We start from the raw sequence: 19,511 nt of genomic DNA on the forward strand, positions 1-19,511 counted from the left end.
GGCCCTGGCCCGGGAGCTGGTGCCTGGGTTCTGAATACAGCCCTGCCACCAAATCCTGCTGTTCCTTGCTTCTATCTGGGCCTCGGGTTCATCCTCTGTGAAATGAAAGGGTCAGACGGGAAACCTTTAAGCTTCCTTTTGCCCTAAAACCCCAGGATTCTCAGTCCAAGGCCTGGTCCCCACTCAATTTGCTGTCTCAGGGCTACACACTGGCCCTACCTGTGACCTTCCTGATTCTCAGTACCCAAGGAGGCCCCCTGACCACACAGAGTTGGGGCTATGCTCCCCAGAAACCTTGTCAATTCCTGACTTCATCTTCCCCCTTGTCCTACCTATGCAGGATGGCCACTCCCTCCTAAATATCACTATTTCTGTCTTCAGTTATGGTAGTTGCCAAATTGTTAATGGATGAATGAACGAATGAGTGAGCGAGCGACTGACTAAATGCCTGCCCGTAAGTACCGCTTATCACAAGGCTGTAATGACTGTTTACTCTTCTGTCTTCTTCAAAGAGCTATGATTTCACCAATGCCTAGGGCTTTTGTGCTGGGTTCTGTTCTGCACATATTCAGCATAAAATGATTGTGGTGAAATGTTCTAAAAGGTGCAGTAGCACAAAATATGTGACTTTGGAGCTGACTCAGGAAATCTGGGGAAGCTGCAGGACACACACAGCTGATACTGACAAGCCCGGCCAAGGGAAGCGAAGTGCTGGACACACAAGGGTCACAGGACTCTGAGCTCCAGAGCCACCAACAGCACCTGGAGGAGGGGCCAGGGTTGTTCATGCCACTCTGGGCCAGGCCCAGGAGGGGGTTCAGACCCAGAGGTGATTCAAACTGTTCGCTTTTGCAACTGGCTGGCTCTGAACCCCTCTAGACCAGCACTGTCCCACAGAACTTTCTGCACTGACAGCATGTTTTATACACCTGTGCTGTCCAATACAGTACTCGTCACATGTAGACTAAAACACTTGGAATGTGACTAATGCAATTCAGGCACTGAATTTCTCATCTTATTTTCTTTTAACTAAATTAAAATAGTCCATATGGCTAGCGGCTACCACGTTGGACAGCACAGGTCTGGACCTTTAATACATACGACGTGTCTGAATAGATGCACACCTGACTTCATGATCGCACACCTCTGACCCCACACAATATACCAGGCCAGGCCCACGAGGACCGAGTGCTGCTCAGTTAGCAAGCCTGGCTACTCCCTGACCTCCAGCTCTGGCATCGGAAACCTGGGCTCTGGTCTCAGCTCTGCCTCTGACAAGCTACGGATGGCGCTGTTGGGCCTCTGAGCTTCAACTTCCTCATCTTGCAACTTCACAGGCTCGTTGGGGAAAAAGAGGAGAACATGTATGGCAGTTAGCTGGTCCATACAGGGCACTCCACAAGCACTGGTGCCCTCCTCTGGTCCCCTCCTCCACCCAGGTCCTCACCCCTGCTCTTTACTCTGAAGGGTCCCATGATCTGTTGGAATTCAAGGACTCTCAACCATGGGACGGTTCCTCTAGAGTCCAACCTGCCTTTTCCCTCTGGGTGTGGCGTGGGTCTGAGCCCTTAGCCCATCCTCAGCTCCCTCTGCATCCCACACCACTGACCCCCGAGAAGCGCTCTCCCCACTCTCCCCTGGGTCTGGGGGCCAGTCGAGGATACCCAAGGACAGAGAGAGCGAGCTGTGGGTGCAGCGGGGTATGGCAGCTCACACTTTTTTTGGATTGTTTTTTTCTTTAGGAGGAGGGATGTTATGGGTTTGGGGATGAAACTGCTTAAAAAGCACAGATCTCGACAAAACAAAGCCAGTGCTTCTTCCACAGTCGGTCTCTCAAATTTCTTCCCCAGCCCCCAGAGACAAATCCTGGGGTAGGCCTCCGAGTTCCTCCGAAGAAAGATGTTACGCTGCCAACATTTGGTTTCTTATAACCTCTGGATGGATGAAAGCAAGTCACAGGCATGCTCCATGGAGGCTCCAGAGGGGCCTGTGAGGAACATGAGATCACAGCCCAGCAAGGGTTTCCTTACTTTTTGAGAAAAACAGCCTTCAGGATAGATTACTTTTTCTCGAGGTGGAGACAGCGTGATGGAAGGAAAAAGCCTCAGAGCTAGGAATCTGAAGTTCCAATGGTTTGTGAATGCCCAGATATGCCAGGCACCAAGCCTGCACCTTCCTACACACAATGGGTCCGAGCTCTGCACTTGACTAGGGGGCGTCTTGGGGGCTCAGTTTGCCCTCCCATACAATGGGGCCAGTAATGAGCCTGCCTCACGGGGCTGCTGTGAGAGCCCCGAGAGGCTGAGGAGTTGTGAAGCGCCACGTAGCACACTGTTTATGGGAGGTTTCCCATGGTCTTCCACGAGCTCTATTCATGGAGACCAGCCTGGACCTTTCTTTGAAAATTACCAGATTCAACAAAAAACATCTGGCTCGGGGCAGGGAGCCCCCCCAGGAAGTGGACATCGGCCCTGACGATTAAATTACCACTAACCCTTGGCTAGAACCGAACACAAATTTTCTAAGTGTAAACTGCTCCTTCCATCCATTTCTCCCAATGCTTTGAAGATCAGGCTCTTTCATACCCCCATTTCCTCACTACAGCAAGAAGAGATGCTTCGGAAATGAGACCTCGAGATGCAACCCTGAAAACAATTTTAAAAGGAATGTGTGACACAGCGAGTGGTCGAACCGCTTGGAGAAGCGGCGTGACGTATTAGGTTTAAAGAGAGGGAAAAATTTAGATTCGAATCCCAGCTGAGTTCTAGGCTGGCTGTGTGATCTTGGCCAAGTTACTTAACATCTCTGAGTCTTTTAAGTAGCTTAGCTATAAAACAGGGATAATGATAACTACATGGAAGGGTATTTTGGAGGCATATGTGGGGGTGGGGTGATACATAAAGGTGACTAGCATAGGAGATGCTTAATAAATATTCACTGAATTGAGATAAATCGAAGCAGTGCACACCATTCTTGCTTCCCTGCCTCCCCCCAACACCTCTGGTGAAAGCTCAGCTTCACTAGCTCTCCCTGCCCCGCCCACCCAGCACAACATTCTTTTCCAGTGGACTCAGTGGCTACAGGAAGATGGAAAGCATTTGGCCAGAACGCCGACCTCATTAACTCCCTCGTCTCTCCATCTGTTATCTATCAGGAATCCCTTGCAAGGAGGCAGGTGACCAATAAAAGCCCTCCCGTTTCCCTTTGTCTCTGGGCCAGTGCGTGACCGTGCAAAGCCGTCCGCAACCGTGGGCCCCCGTCAGGGCTCAGCTCTGGCCTGTGATTCGTAGCTAGAGCAGGGTTTTTTTCTGGGCTCAGGAAAGGAAAGCTAAGTTCACAGCCAACTCGGAGGCAGCAGCCATCCCAGCTGGCCTCCTCTGTAGGTCAAGAGAGAGTCTGAAAACCAGCAGATGACACTGCAAACACGGTGGAGTAAGGAGGTCATTATTCACAGCACCAGGATCTCGGATTTAAATGAGTTCTTTATTCCCCCAGGGCATTAAAAACATTACTTGATTTATAAAAGGGAGAGCTGCCTTGTAGTTTTCCAGGAACTTGAAGCTTGCAGAAAGTAAGTTACATAAAGGGAGTCCATGTAGACAGTAAATGCTCAACAAATGTGAACTGTTATTACATCAAACATTTGCTGAGGACTTTATGTTTCCTGCTGGTAGGACATGGGTTTGACTCCGAGTTTCCTGATGTCCAATGGGAAACAGCAAACATTATCAAGTTCACAATTTCCCAGTGTCTACAAGTGTGTGTACAATACTACCAGGATGAGTGCAACCATTACTGGTACTGATATCAGAGAGAAATATTTCCCACACGTCCTCATAGGACAGACATTGCATAACGTGAAGAAAAGGGTGTTCAGGAATAGCCCTGCAGGAAGACTCAGGGGCCATCTTCCTGAAGTTGCTGTAGCCCTTGCTTATCAGTACCCGATGGCAGAGAAGCCGTTGCTACTCTTCTCTCTGAGATGCCAGAGCAGCAGATAAAAATGGACGAAATTGAGATATTTGTAGTGAGGTGGATGGACCTAGAGTCTGTCATACAGAGTGAAGTAAGCCAGAAAGAGAAAGACAAATACCGTATGCTAACACATATATATGGAATCTAAAAAAAAAAAAAAAAAAGGTCATGAAGAACCTAGGGGCTGTAAGGCGGGAATAAAGACACAGACCTACTAGAGAAGGGACTTGAGGATATGGGGAGGGGGAAGGGTAAGCTGTGACAAAGTGAGAGAGTGGCATGGACATATATACACTACCAAACGTAAGGTAGATAGCTAGTGGGAAGCAGCCGCATAGCACAGGGAGATCAGCTTGGTGCCTTGTGACCACCTAGAGGGGTGGGATAGGGAGGGTGGGAGGGAGGGAGACGCAAGAGGGAGGAGATATGGGAACATATGTATATGTATAACTGATTCACTTTGTTATAAAGCAGAAACTAACACGCCATTGTAAAGCAATTATACTCCAATAAAGATGTTAAAAAAAAAAAAAAAAAAAGGCTGGAATGGCTGCTTCACATCCCAAGCTACTAGCACCCAGCATCCATCATTTGGCCTTCGTGTTTTGTCAGTAAAGAAATTAGAGTATTATTAATCAACAAATCAGTCCAATAAGCCTCATTACCATTAAAGAAGAGAAAGTAAGCTTTATTTATGCAGTTATAAGGCATTTAAAAAACAAAGAGATTATTATTAATACTTGAGCCTGGCAGTCTTCCCAGAGTGTAAACCGGCAAGGGCTTTGTTCTTGAAGAGGCGACACAGCAGTTACAGATTCCCGCCTCCCCTGCTCCAAGCTCCTAATGTGTGGGACGCCGCCTGAATATTCAAAGAGGTTAGGGGGGCCCCTCTGCCTTCAGGGCTGTTTGGGGGAAACAGCAGTGGGTTGGAAGTTAGGGGGCTAGTGTATTTTGTGACTCTGGCCAAAACAAACAGCCTCTCTGAGCTGCGGTTTCTCAGCAGGAGCATGTTAGAAACTGAACTAAAATTACTGGTAGGGCTTTTAAAAAAAGACTGGGTCTCCATCCCATTTCAGACCAACTGAATCAGATCCCTGAGAGCGGGGCCCAGGAAACGGTATGTTTCAGAAGAGCTCCAGGTGATTCTAGAACGCAAGCGGGGATGGCCAACCACAACCTGGTGGTTCTCTAGGTCCATCCTACCTTTGGTCTTATCAACGCTTGGGATTTCGTAGAGAGTTCTCATCCAGGGCTCTCAGACACCAATGCCTGCAGTGGGCCCACCGGTAACCTAATGAGTGAAGCGTACCAGGTACAGGAAAAAGATGCTAACCTGCCTTGAGACTATGCATAACACCTGCTGGGTTATATTGTTTTTAAGATATGGTATAGGAAAATTCAAACAGCCAAACCCAAAGTATTTGCCAGCCACAGACAGCCCACAGGCCCTGGTTTGAGACCACTGATAAACAGACATATTCCAGGCCCCTGTAGATGGCCAACTCACTGGCCTGTGATTCATGAAACTGCACGCTTGCTGGTGACACACACCATCCCTTGTTTGACTTCATATCAGAAGCCCCAGGTGCAGAGGGGACATTCAATAAACGCTGTGTGTATGTAGAACAGGTGAACAAAGGTGTATGAATGGGAATGGGTGAGCCCCGGACATTCCTTAATTCTTCAGTTCTACACCGTGTACTAAACTAAAAAGTGTAGGTGTCTAGGTCTGCACTGTCCAATACAGCAGCCACTGGCCATGTGTGGCTATTGCGCCCTTGAAATACGGCTAGTCCGAATTGCTATGTGCTGTAAGTATAAAATATATAACATTTTAAAGAATGAGAATGAAAAACAAGAATTTAAATGTTTCACTGATAAATTTTATATTAATTACAGGTTGAAATGATATAATATTTTGAATATTTTATGTTAAATAAAATATATTATTAAAGTTAACTTCACTTGTTTACATGTGACTACTAGAAAATGTTGAATACCATATTTCTATTGGAAAGTGTTGCTCTGAGCCATTTTTTTTTCAGGTATGTATCCACGTCTTTCTTGTGCATGCCTTTTTACCCCAACATTTCTCTCCCACCAATAAACTTTATCCCCCTCTCTTCTCCTCTCCTTCTCATCTTCTAGAAGGATGATAATATGAGAGATGGGGAGGGAGCAGGTATTTAGAAGAAAAAAAACTAGTCTTTCCCTAGGGCTGGGAGGATAGACTGTCTATTCCCACCTCCCACCCCCTGGCCAACATGTTTCCTTGTAAATGACCAGAACAACTGTCTCAGCTCCCTCAGCCCAAGATTTCCTCTGCCTGGATACCCTTCCCATTGCCCACTCAGGGAACTGTTACTCATCCTTCAAGACCAGCTCAAATGCTGCCTCCTCTGTGAAGCCCGCCCCAATCTCCCAGCTGGAGTCAAGAGGACCCCCTCTTGCCTCTCTTAGTACTCAGCTCCTATTACTACAGTAACACTTCTCTCAGGAACGTTCGTGATCTTTTGACCAGCTGGTCTCTTTCATAATACATCTTGAGTGTGGGGCTGGTCTACGCTTCAGTGTGTTCCCAAGGTCTGACTCAAGATCTGACACATGCTGAATAAGTGTTGGAGGACGGACTGGATCTTCCTTGTCATGGGGAAGTATCTTTTTTCACTCCTTCATCCCCTCAACAAATACTTCCTGAGGACCTACCATGTATCAAGCATACGAAGTACAGTCTAGGCCCAGAGAATACAGCAATTCTCAAATGCCTGCTCTCAGGAGCTTCCACGCTAGTGCTGGTAAGTACCTTGCGTCATCCTGATGCCCAGATGTTCAATAAATATTCATAAATGTTGCTGCTGGAGAAGAGGAATGATGGGGGTGGGGGGTGGGGAGAAGTTCCTGTGCTCCAGAGCCCATCCTTCTGAAAGGCACAGGCCCTTACATCTGCTACTGGTCTCACTAGACACTTCCTTAACAGAGTCTTTACAGCCCTCCCCTTACACCGTGTACTCAAGAGTTTAGGAGGTGCTGTAGCAGTAGGACAGTAGATATTTATGGATTCTGATGGAGACAGAGGAGGTTCTGAATTGACCCAAGCACAGCTTTCCCTTTTCTTACAGGCATAGCAGAAGTGACCAAGAAGACTGGTAAGACTTTCAGGATAATCTAGAAAGAGGAACAATTAAAATTTTTTTTTTAACTGAAGCCATCACATTCATTAAACAAAGGCTCTCTGCCCTTCAATCCCACAGAGTTTTGAGTGAGAGACATACATTATGAAATACATACAAGTGACGGACAAAGGCTCCCAGCGCTCGCGAGTGAGCATTTCCTCTGAACGTCTCATGGAGCCTCAAGCTCAGTCCACACGGAACCAGCTCCCCGTCTTCTCTCCAATCTCAGAGAACTGAGATTCACGCCAGCCACCATCACCACATCCCCCGGATGCTGCAGAGTCTTCTCGCCAAACCCCGTGAGTCTGCTCTGGACACGGTCCCCTTTCCCGCCCCACCTCGATGCTCTGCAAAGGACACCCACCCTGTTCAGATCCAAAGATGGATGTCCTAGCATGAGAGGAATGTCAGAAACGCCTCACTGCCTAGCCCATAGTCCTGATTCTGCGAGTTGGAAGGATGAAGGATGATGCTGGGTAACTATCTAGAATGATGGAGTAGGGTGTAGGGAATAAGTTTTGGAGTTAGACACACCTGGCTTCAAATCTCTCACTGCCTTGCTTTGTGACCTAGGACACATCAACATCTTTGGTCCTTGGTTTTCTCATCTGTAAAAAGGGATAATGACACTGAGCTCTGTGGCACAGACTCTCTTGGCCTATATACTACCTACCATAGAGAAAAAATGATGTCAGCCATGAATAGCACTCACACATAATGAGTTCTCAGTAAATGGTCATGAGCTAAAAAGATTATTTTCAGATAGTAAGTCTTTTTCTCCTTAGTGAAAACTACCATTCCTATAGAATCCTGGTCCTGCTCCAGATGAAACACTTCATTACTGGAAAGTTCAGATGCCTGTATAACCTTCTCTAAATTGATCACATTTTTGTGTGGAGATAATCTAACACCCTTTCTAGTGTAACTGAGATGGAAGATCCTTTCTGTTTCTAACATGTGAGAGCCAGTTATCTCTAGCTTTTTTAGGCTTTGAGCTTCTTTTTTTTGTTTTGTTTAATTTATAAATTTATTTATTTTATTTTTGTCTGTGTTGGGTCTTTTATTGTGCGTGGGCTTTCTCTAGTTGTGGGGAGCGGGCTTCTCATTGCGGTGGCTTCTCTTGTTACGGAGCATGGGCTCCAGGTGCGCGGGCTTCAGTAGTTGTGGCTCTCGGGCTCTAGAGCACAGGCTCAGTAGTTGTGGCGCACGGGCTTAGCTGCTCCACGGCATGTGGGATCTTCCCGGACCAGGGATTGAATCCGTGTCCCCTGCATTGGCAGGCGGATTCTTAACCACTGTGCCACTAGGGAAGCCCAGGCTTTGAGCTTCTTTACGTTAATGTAAAGAAGGAAACATAATCAGTTATAAAATTCCCATTCTTCAAGAGAGAAAAACAGAGTGTTTAGGAAAAGCACAAACCATTCCGGTACTGAGACCAGAGAGAACGTTCTCGCCTCTGAACTAAAAAGGAGAGAATTTGGGATAATACAGGGATGGGCCAGCTTTTTCCTAAAGGGCTGGATTGTAACTATTCTAGGCTTTGTGGGCTATCGGATCTCCGTGGCAACTGCTCAACTCTGCCACTGCGGCGCAAAAGCAGCCACGTAGACAGGATGTAGACACATGAGTATGACTGTGTTTCAGTAAAACTTTATTTACAAAAACAGGCAGCTGGCCCCTGGGCTGCAATTCACTGACCCCTGGTGTCATATGATGAACCACAATCCAGCTATGTGACTTTGAACAATTTACTTCTGCTCTTTGAACCTTAGTTCAAAATACCAAAAGATGGGAGTTACTGGCTTGATTGAGAACTAAGTGAAATAAAAGCTAGCCAACTCTCATTTGTGGAATATGTATTTGCGAATTTGCCTACAATTTATTTGTCACCCCCGTGTCAATACTCGTGGGCTCTTGTGGTCATTCAGGGACACACACAGGATGGGGGAATTTGAGTCTCCTGATGCTCGAGTTCCCAGCTGAGGCAGGGCCAGGCAAGGCTCTGTGGTCTAGTTTCTGCTCTGATCCTGTAAACAAGTATCCTTTTCGCGGTCTATTTAGCGCCACATTTTTCACATTTTTGTTGGTGATTTTGCTGTTTAAAGGGGCCCCAGGCATAGCGCTGAAGTGCTGTTTAGTGTTCCTAAGTAAGAAGGCTCTGATGTGCCTTCGGAGAAAATACGTGCATTAGATAAGCTTCGTTCAGGCATCAGTTACAGCACCGTTAGCTCTGAGTTCAATGTTAATGAATCAACAAAATATACTTTAAAAGGTGCTTTGACACAGAAATAGCCATGAAAAAAGATGATGTATTGATCAGCTGATGAAAATGTGACCAGAGGCTCGCAGGCACCTAACTCTGTATTTCTCTAGGAGCAGTGGTTCAGCGTTCATTCATTCAGTGTTTGCGGCTACTTAGAACATAACTGCCAGGAATAAGGAGAATCGCCTGTATAGGAACATGTTGTCCAAAGCAGTGGGCGACAGTCATGCTATTACAAAACTCTCAGTAAGTAACAATGCTGTGACGATGCTATTCTTACTAGTGAATCACAATGGTCTTATCTCCTTATGCTGCCACGATGCTATTACTAATTAACCATGCTACTTCAATTCTATTTGTATTATTTAATGAGTGCTATATTGCTGTTATTAAGTGCTTATAGACAAAATCAGCTAGAGAATGTGTTCATGTCTTTTTTTCCCCTTGACATATTGCAGGCAAAATACCAAAAAGAAAGCCTTTCTACTGACTATCTTCCAGGGGCTTCTGCAGACAGAAAACAGAAATAAGGGCTCTCTGGAGCAGTGATTTGGGGTAACCGTCTGAGTGGCTCCATCCAGAAGAGAAGCAGGGAGCTGTACCTGGTGGGGACTTGCGGCTGGGCCCTCCTGGAGAACACAGGCCTGTCCAGGACCTCCCTGCTCGGAGGGCCGAGCAGACTCTGGAAAGCAGCATCCGTCTCCTTGCTGCCCTAGTTAAAATGCCAGCCTGGTATTTATTTATTTGCTCCCACACAGATGCCAATTATGGGGGGCTGGGGAAAGAGACAATGGCCTCGGTCTGATTGACAACGGCTGCTAAACAAGGGGCCTCTGTGGCATGTTTAATGAAAAGACCACTGTGTTTTTATTGCATCTATTTGATTTTAGAGTGTCGTTTATAAAACAATTCAACGGGCAGGATTAACTGCTTCTGGGCTTTCTCTTCTCCCTGCGGCTCTGTGGGTGTCCCCTCTCTCTCCCCCCAGCAGGTTCCTTTCTAGACCTTCACGGGCCTCACGGAGAGACCAAGGCCTGCACAGAGCCTCGCCGGGCCAGGACTCCCCAGTGGCTCCTGGATTTGTCCCCATCGCCCTCTCTCCCCAGCACCACCTCTAAACTGGCCGCCAACAAGAGCCTCTCAAGCTTGCTTCCCTCACTTTTTCATGATCCAGAAGGCTCCTTCCCCCACCAGGCTTTTGGAAGCCTGTGGGGCAGGTCTGGGTTGTGAGCCACAAGCCAGGGAGTGTAACTGGTGCTTGGGGCCTGGGGGTGAGCACGACACAGAACGTGCCATCCAAGATGATCCCCCAGTGATTTTACTCCCCTTGCCACCTTACAGCCAAGGTGATTTAGTTTCTAGCCCCACAATCTAATTACCAACTGGCATGGTATGTGAATTATATCCAAATAAATCTGCTATATATATTTTGAAAATCCAGTTACCATACTTCCTTACTCAAAACTCTTACATGACTAGGTATCACCTCACACAAGCTCCTCAAGTTCTAGGCCTGTCTATCTCCCCCATTTATCTCTTCTCGCTGCTCCCCACTGGTTCCCAGCCCCATTCCAACACCCCCTTCACTTAGATTCCAGCTCTGCCTGCTGTCCAGAGTCTATCTTCCAGCTTACCTCCTTCCCTGACAAATGCCTACTCATCCTTCAAGGCTCTCAAGGCATCACCTCCTCCAGGAAGCTGACCATGACTCCTCTCATCCTCAGGCTGCCTCTCTGAGCTCCCCTTGTATAATCTGTATAATTTGCAGGGCAGTTTACCCTACTCGACAGGCCAAGGCAGGAAGCAGATGGGATTCAGTGCCCAGCAGAGAGCCAGGTTTACAGAAGCAGCCCATCAGGAGGGAGAACAGCCCCTCTCTTCCCAACTAGAAGCAGCTCTGCCTCTTCCTGTTGTATTTATTCAGATTTCATGAGAGAATTTGTTTGAAGAAAAGTTCTGTCACAAACATTTTGGAAATGTCCTAAGTCATTAAGTTCGCCTGATGTGGAAACTGAGACAAACTCAAACTTCTTCATGACGGTGTTAAGTCAGTCTGAGGGTAAAAGGCCTGCAGGTAACTGTACACCTCACTGGCCAATGAGGACTCTGAGATCTGGAGTGAGAGAAAGCTGGAAGGGGAAGGTTCAGACTGCCCTCAACAGCCAGCTATCCTGACCTGTCACATAAGCTTCCCAAGAGGACTCATGCCTTGGAAGAGGCCACGGAATGTTGACTGGGAAGACAGGTTTATGCTTCTAGAGCCTTTCTCGTGTCTTTCTAAAGGACTTCAGAGACTGTAAAGCCATTTGCTCCTCTGGGTTCTTGTGTGTCGGTGCATTTATCTGTACCTTCCACACCATTCCAGAATGTTCTATTAACTGATCCTTTATCTGTAAGAGACCATGGGCTCTCTCTGGGGGAGAGGGGGTGAACTGTGTTCATACTTGTCCCCTGAGGGACACTGGGTCTGCTGAGGCCACCTCTTCATCTTACCACAGGGACCCCAGGTGCAGCCTGCAGGGGGCTCTGACCAAGGCACCCAATGTTCAACGGTGGAGCTGGGGGGAACCCAACTTCCACTGCTCACCCACGAGTCCTGGACTTGGCGAGTGGCACCAGCATGGGCTTCTCAGCACACAAGCTTCCCACCGGGGCTGGGGGCAGAGGGAGTGGTGGTGTGTGACCTGGCATTGCCTCTTGGGGGAGACCACCTTGTAACCATATTCCCCAGCCCCAGAAAAGGGAAGCAGAAGCAAATATATATTCACTGTGCACTAAGCACCAACTATGTACCAGATACCTTGTCACACACACACACACACACACACACACACACACACACACACACAGAGTCTATAGCCAAGTAGCATGATAACACAGGTTATCTCATTTGGTTCCCATAGCAACCCCAGGAGGTCACGATTTCTGTCCCCATTCTCCAGATGACAAAATCAAGGCCAAGAGTAAATGGCAAAATAGGGGTTTTCAGACTCAAGTCTTCATGACTCCAAAGTCTGGGTGCTTCTAACACCACCTACATCCCCAACCTCCTGGGCTGACTCACTCCATCTTGAGCTCCACTTCACAGAATCATGAGGTCCAGTCAGTGCAAGTTCAGCCCCTTTCAGTAATCATTCCCTGAGAGCCAGCTGGATGTGATACCCCACCCCAGGGCCATGGGACAGAGATAATTAAGGTACAGTCCTGCCCTCCCAAAGTGGAAAGCCTTCCTTTCAGCAGGAAGTGGTGCATGCTAGGAAGTAAGGCAAGGCAAAGACTTCAAAAGCATCTAGCGTCTACTGAGTGCTTACTGTAGGCTAGACGTGTTCTGAAGGCTTTTTATTGATTCCTCGTAACGACACCATGGGGATATACTATTGTTATTCCCCACATTACAGATGGAGGGATTTGAGACTCAAGGTGATTTTGTCATCTGTCCATGGCCACACTGTTGTGAGGACTAAGGCCTGGCCAGGTCAGCCCAAAGACAAAGTCTGTGCTACAATCAACTGTGCATTATACCCGAGGGTCAAGAAAGGCTTCTTGGGAGCAGGTGGCTTTCTAGCCCCAAATAGTATTCCAGTCTCTTTCTTCTAGGACTCCTCACAAAAGCAAAGGTAATTCGCTGAAGATTTTAAAAGTTCTCCCCTGATTTTGGTCCTAAGAAACACAACGTTCTCCTCTAGTGTGCCACAGGCGTTGTCACCACACACCTCCTGGGTTCTCCCGCCTTCCTCACCCTGCAAGGTCCAGATCACTGCCAGCCTCCCTTGGAGGCTTCCCCCCTCCATTTCAGATAAATGATCACCTCTTCCTCTAAACTCCTCTAGCAGGTCTCAGATCTGGGGGTTGAAGGAAAAAAGGGGGACTCAACTTATGAACAGTTTAGCATTTACAAGGCATTGGGGTGGGGGGTTCACATAATTACATTTTTTTAATCTCACTCTGCTTCTACACTTCTTACTGCATGAAGCAGCTGCTACCATGATACAGAAGAGAAAACAAGTCACAGAGGAGTGTCATGGCTTGCTCAAGGTCATCCAGCTAGTGAGCAACAGAGTGAGAATTACAGGCAGACCTCAGAGACATGGCAGGTTTGGTTCCAGACCACGGCAATAAAACGAATATCACAATAAAGCGAGTCACATGAATTTTTTGGTTCTCCAGTGTACGTAAAAGTTATATTTACACCATACTGTAGTCTATTGAGTGTGCAATAGTATTGTCTAAAAAAACCGAAGTACATACCTTAATGAAAGAATACCCTATTGCTGAAAAGTGCTAACCATCATCTGAGCCTTCAGCGAGTTGTCATCTTTGCTACAGTAACATCAAAGATCACTGATCACAGAGCACCCTAATAAGTATAATAATCACGAAAATGTTTGAAATATGGCCAGAATTACCAAAATGTGACACAGAGACATGAAGTGAGCAAGCGCTGTTAGAAAAATGGCACTGATAGATTTGCTCCATGCACGGTTGCCACAAACCTTCAATTTGTAAAGAGTGCAATACAGTCGTCCCTCGGTATCTGTGGGGCATTGGTTCCAGAAGCCCCTGGGTACACCAAAATAGAAGGATGCTCAGGTCTCGTATATAAAATGGCATAGTATGATGAATACAGTCGGCCCTCTGTATCCTCAACTTTCGCACCCTTGGATTCAACCAACCAGCCAGCGGAAACATCCGCAGTTGGTTGGTTGAATCTGAAGATTCAAACCTTGCTAATAAGGAGGGCTGACTGCATATGTATTGGTAAAAATCTGCATATCAGTGGAACACGCAGTTCAAACCCATGTTATTCAAGGGTCAACTGTACCTGCCAAGCACGATAAAATGATCCGTGCCAGTGATCTGTCTGACCCTTATGTCCACACTCTTACTTGATTGTGCTGGTATTGTATTTGTCTCCTTCTGTAGATGTCTATCCACCGGTGAACAGATGGTGCACTCCTCGAAGGCCGGAATAGCATCACTGATTTATCTTCTAAGGCCTGCATTGCATTTGGATGTCCTAGTCATTACTTACTAGAATTTTATTAAATGAATATTTTAAGTGTTCCTATATCTTCAGTGTTCAGCAGAGTGCCCTACATACTATCAGTCTCTAATGAAACATGTTTTTTATTTTCTAAAAATTAAGACAAATATTTTATTAACTGTTAAGCTTAGCATTAATGATCTCGCACCCCCTCACTCCCACCCACACACATACACAAAGTCCAAGACAGCGCTGTTCCTGCTAAAATTTCATTGCTATTTCAACTTACTTATTATAACCCTGGTTAACTCCAGACCTTGGTAGAAAGTTAACTTCCACCTATTCTGAACTTTGCTCTTAGCCTTTTCTGTGGCATGCAGATGACTTTGGAAATCCCAGGCTTATGGAAGGTGTAATGTGATAGAAATGCACTACTTCCTGTATCACATTTGGAAGAACTGGGTTTCTAGAACCTGCTCTAAGTAGCTTATTAACCTGATTCTCTCTAGTTCATCTCCCTATACCTTAGTTCTTCAAAAGAAAAACACAGTCAGGCTCCAGCTAAAACTCTGATGTTCTATGAATCAGGCAAGAGGACCTCTGAGGTTCCAGTGAAGGGTCTTTTCAATGGTGGAAATGAGTAAGCTTTCTTAACCACAACTGCACATTTGGCAAGATGTGTTCCAGTGCTTTCCAACAGCCCTACCATCCCCCTATCCTCCTGCATGGTAGAAATTCAAACTTTGAAGAATTAATGAGAGCTACCCACCTCAAAATACTAAGAGCAAGCACCCTTTAGGTGCTATGCATATAACAATTCTTTCTCTAAAGGAGCCTTTCTGCAGAAAGCTATCTTATGGCTGGAAGAGAAGCTTTGGAGAAATGCGTCCAGGGGAAGAAGCGACCCTTCAGAACCGTTGTCTTAAGTATATTATTTAGAGTTACAAAGGTAACCAGAGGAAGAACTAAAAATGTTATAATACTGACTCCTAATTGCAAATGCACCCTGGGAGAAGGTGGGAGAGGTGGGGTGAGCTCAGTGAGCTAAGCCTTCACTTAATCCAGCAGGGAGGCAACAGATACCGTGTAAAGTTGATACATCACTTTGGAGAAGTTTAAGCAAATGCTATTTAATGACGTGGAAGCAACCACCGTAAGAACTAAAAACAGAAGTGGTTAAATGTGGCTGCCTTCGGGGAGGGGGTAAGAGGCTGGGGAAGGATTTTGCTTTTTACTACAAGACCTTCTGCACTATTTTATTTTGCAATCATTTGTAAGTATATCTTTGATTTTAGAAAATTAAAACAAAATGCTGCTCCCCAGGAAGACGCTGTCCTTTAAGGAGTTTGGAACCATTCCCATGTCTCTGTTCAGCTGCCTCTCAACCCTGTGGCTTCTGGTGAACAGGATATGGTACTAATGGAGAACAGGGTGTGTTATATGTTCATGTCAAGGGGGTGGGCACAAAGCAATGTTTCTAGAAGTGGTGGTGAACGCTCAGAAGTGCTCCGGGTTCTTTCAGAAAGTACATTTTCTGAAAACAGTTATGATCTAAACAATCAATAATGAAGCTGGGGAAATAGCCAGGCATCAGAGCGCATTTACAGGGGGGAGTAATTGCCAGGTGTCACACCTTTGCTAATTGCTTGGAGTAAGGGACCTAGGAAAGCACCTGCAAAACGGAACCCCATCACAGGGATGGCGTGAAAAGTTTAGATTCAGATGATCCGGGCGTCTGTGTCCTAAGCTGCATCGTCATTTTCAGGCTGGCAGCCAGAGATGGGGTATAAGAAGTGGGAAGGGTGCCAGCTTGGACTCAGAAGACCTGGGTTCTTGCTGTGCCCCTGGCAATACTGGGCTGTGGGCTCTGAGCTGCTTATAGATGGCCCTGCACAGAGCAGCGTCAAGTGGGTCACCTGGTAAAGTCATCCTCCTTTCTCAGCTTCTGTCTCTTTAGCTGTACACGCAAATTTAACAATTTCTACTTCTAGAGTTGCTCTGAGGATTACGTGAGTTAACATGGCAAATGCACTGGAATTCTGCACCTTCTTAACTGATATCCCTAGCTTTATCTTCCCCAGGTTACACTCCTTTAATAACTTCCCATTTCCTGGTGCATTGTGTCCCACAATAACGTGAGCCACAAATCTGGGCCACACATGCGGTTTTAAATATTCTAGAAGCCACTCTTTAAAAAAGTAATTAAAATGTCATTAATTTTCACATTATCTAAAACATAATTTTAATGCATAATCAATATAAAATTATGAATGAGACATTTTACATTTGTTGTCATACTAAGTCTCTGGAATCCAGTGTGTGTTTTACACTTACAGTATGTTTTCGTTCAGACTAGCCACATTTCAAGTGCTCAAAAGCTTCATGTGGCTGCTGGCTACCATACTGGATAGTGTGGATCTAGTTCTTCTTTCAGCTTCTCCAACGGGCCACACACTCTCTGGCCTCTTCTCACATGCTCTTCCCTCTGCCTGGAACATGCCCTCCACCACCTCCAACCCACATTGCTGGGCTAAACTTTCAAATCAGGTCACTTTCTCCTAGAAATTCCCCATGGGTCCATTAGCCTAGGGTAAGGGTCCCTCCTACATGCTCCCACAGCATTCTGTAGAGTCCCATTAAAACACTTATTAAATGGGTTGTAATTGCTCAGATTTCTTGGACTTTAAGCTCCACATGTATTTTATTTATCACTGAACCTCCAATGCCTATGACATACCTAGTTCATAACAGACACACAGTAAATGTATGTGATTTTGCTTGTTAAAATAAAGCACCCTCCAGACCTTGGACACGGATCCACTCAAGGATGGTCCTAAGAAGCAAAGAGAAACTAGCTTTTAATATATGCACCGCTATGCTCATAGCAGCATTATTCACAATAGCCAAGACATGGAAACAACCTAAATGTCCATCAACAGATGAATGGATAAAGATGTGGTGTATATATATACAATGGAATATTACTCAGCCATAAAAAAGAATGAAATAATGCCATTTGCAGCAACATGGGTGGACCTAGAGATTATCCTACTAAGTGAAGTAAGCCAGACAGAGAAAGACAAATACAGTATGATATCACTTATATGTAGAATCTAAAATATGACACAAATGAACTTACCTACAAAACAGAAACAGACTCACAGATATAGAGAACAGCCTTGTGGTCACCAAGGGCCAGGTGGGAGAGGGATGGATTGGGAGTTTGGGATTAGCGGATGTAAACTATTATATATAGGATGGATAAACAACAAGTTCCTACTGTATAGTGCAGGGAACTATATTCAATATCTTGTGATAAACCATAATGGAAAAGAATATGAAAAAGAATGTATAGATACGTATAACTGAATCACTTTGCTGTAGAGCAGAAATTAATATAACATTGTAAATCAACTATACATCAATAAAATAAATTGCCAATAACAAAAAGAAACTAGATTTTCCTCTCGACACACCTACCAACCTATCCACAGGTCTTGGAGTCATCAGGCAGTTCTCCGTTCCAATTCTGATTCCACAACTTAATAAATTTGTGCCCTGGCCGAGTCCCTTTACCTCTTGGAACCACAGTTTCTCCATCTGTAAAGTGGGGCTATCAATCTCTACCTTGCATGGTTGTTGCACAGATTAAGCAACTGATGTAAAGTGGTTGAGAATAGCAACGGGCACATGGTAAGTACCTAACACCCAATTTCATCTCATTGAAGATGACATCAATGACAATTCCTCCAGTCATAAGACACATAGTTACTTTATTAGCCACTGAGAAAAGAGCAAAAAACTTCAACAACAGTACCAATTAAACTCTGACATGCCTATGACGTGTAACACGCATCTCGATTTCAGAGATGTTAAAATGTTAAATTGCATGTGTCTTTAATTGAGGACATATGGTAAGAGCTCCCCTCTTCCCCTGGAGAGTACCCCAGCAGAACTCTTAGGGAGAAGATGCTAATAAGCTCTGATTTGTGTCAAATTACATGGAGTCATGAGACTAGGGCTTCACTGGAAGGTGAGGAATGACTTCTAACTGAGTGCCCACTATTGTTTTATTTACTCCTCAAAACAATCTTCTTGGGTATACTCCTCATTTTTAAAAGGAAGAAATGGCGGCTCAGAGAGGGTAAGTTGCCCAGCTAGCATACTGTAGCCTGGGCCTGTGTCAGCAGAGCCCCACTATCTCCAGCCGGCCCAGCCAGTATGAAAGCCCTGGGCTCCCGAGGCTGAGGCAGGCTCCCCAAGCCTTGTCAGCAGCATCCTGTTAATGCCCCGTAAAGGCCTAACCTCCTCAAACAAGCTCAGGATCAAACTGCCAGGCGTGAGCTTATTAGATTTAATGCCAGGAACAAACCTTGCAAACTACAGGTTAAGGAGACCCCTGCAAAGATCTGTGAAAGGAGCGGAGCCTCGCTCTCCAGGGGCTGCAGGCTGGCAGAAAGAGGGGTTTGCACAGCTCTGCTCACTCCACAACCAGTGGAAGGGAAGAAAGAACACTGGTCTCCCCCTCCACGGCCTCAGCAACCCTCAACCTTCCTCCAGAGCACCCATTTGTGGGTGGGGAGAAAGGTGAAGGGTCCAAGGGGCTGGGATGGCCAGGGGTGGAAAATTGGGGGTGCTGTCAGAAGGGAGGCCCTAGTGTGTATGTGTGTGTGTGTGTGTGTCGGGGGGGTCACCTGAAGTCATCAGTGCTTGAAATTTACACGTCAAATGCAAACACCTAGTTGGTAGCAGGGGCGGGGGACAAAAAACAAAAAAGCAGAAGCTTCACGCTAGCCATGGGGGACCGGATTTGCTCTTAAATCCCTGCGAGGGTCTTTCGCAGGAGGCATCAGCCTTTTGCTCTCCCAGGCTCACTGAGGCTGAGATGGATGTCAAACGCTGTTCCTGCAGATTGAAGATACAGGGGGTTTGCGCCTTTAATTCTCTTGCCTTTGAAAGTTCAGCCTCTTTCCATGGTGTCAAATAAACCAGGTCCCTGATTTCTTCATCTACGGAAGTTGAGACTTCATGAGAATGTCTCAGGCCTTCTCTTTGTTTAAAGTAGCTCCCTCCATCCCCGTCATAATTTTTCTAGAATACGTCTTTGGAAAGCAGG

At 46.1% G+C, this 19,511-nt stretch overlaps 1 protein-coding gene and 1 long non-coding RNA gene across 11 annotated transcripts in view; one reads left to right on the top strand and one right to left on the bottom strand.

Moving 5' to 3' along the window:
• TENM4 (teneurin transmembrane protein 4) overlaps window positions 1-19,511 on the bottom strand; it is a 741,722-nt gene that overhangs the window by 550,543 nt on the left and 171,668 nt on the right. The gene's annotated exons all lie outside the window — the stretch shown is intronic.
• Window positions 6,595-10,265, top strand: LOC137231332 (uncharacterized). Of its 3 annotated transcripts, none has more exons than XR_010946458.1 (5): window positions 6,595-6,770; window positions 7,095-7,121; window positions 7,227-7,624; window positions 9,522-9,657; window positions 9,913-10,265. It is a non-coding gene; the product is annotated as an uncharacterized lncRNA (long non-coding RNA). The 3 variants fall into 3 exon arrangements; XR_010946459.1 differs by having other exon boundaries at window positions 7,227-7,447; XR_010946460.1 differs by having other exon boundaries at window positions 7,227-7,447; window positions 9,528-9,657.

This window comes from Pseudorca crassidens, chromosome 9 (assembly GCF_039906515.1).
Source record: "Pseudorca crassidens isolate mPseCra1 chromosome 9, mPseCra1.hap1, whole genome shotgun sequence".
Classification (NCBI taxonomy): domain Eukaryota; kingdom Metazoa; phylum Chordata; class Mammalia; order Artiodactyla; family Delphinidae; genus Pseudorca; species Pseudorca crassidens.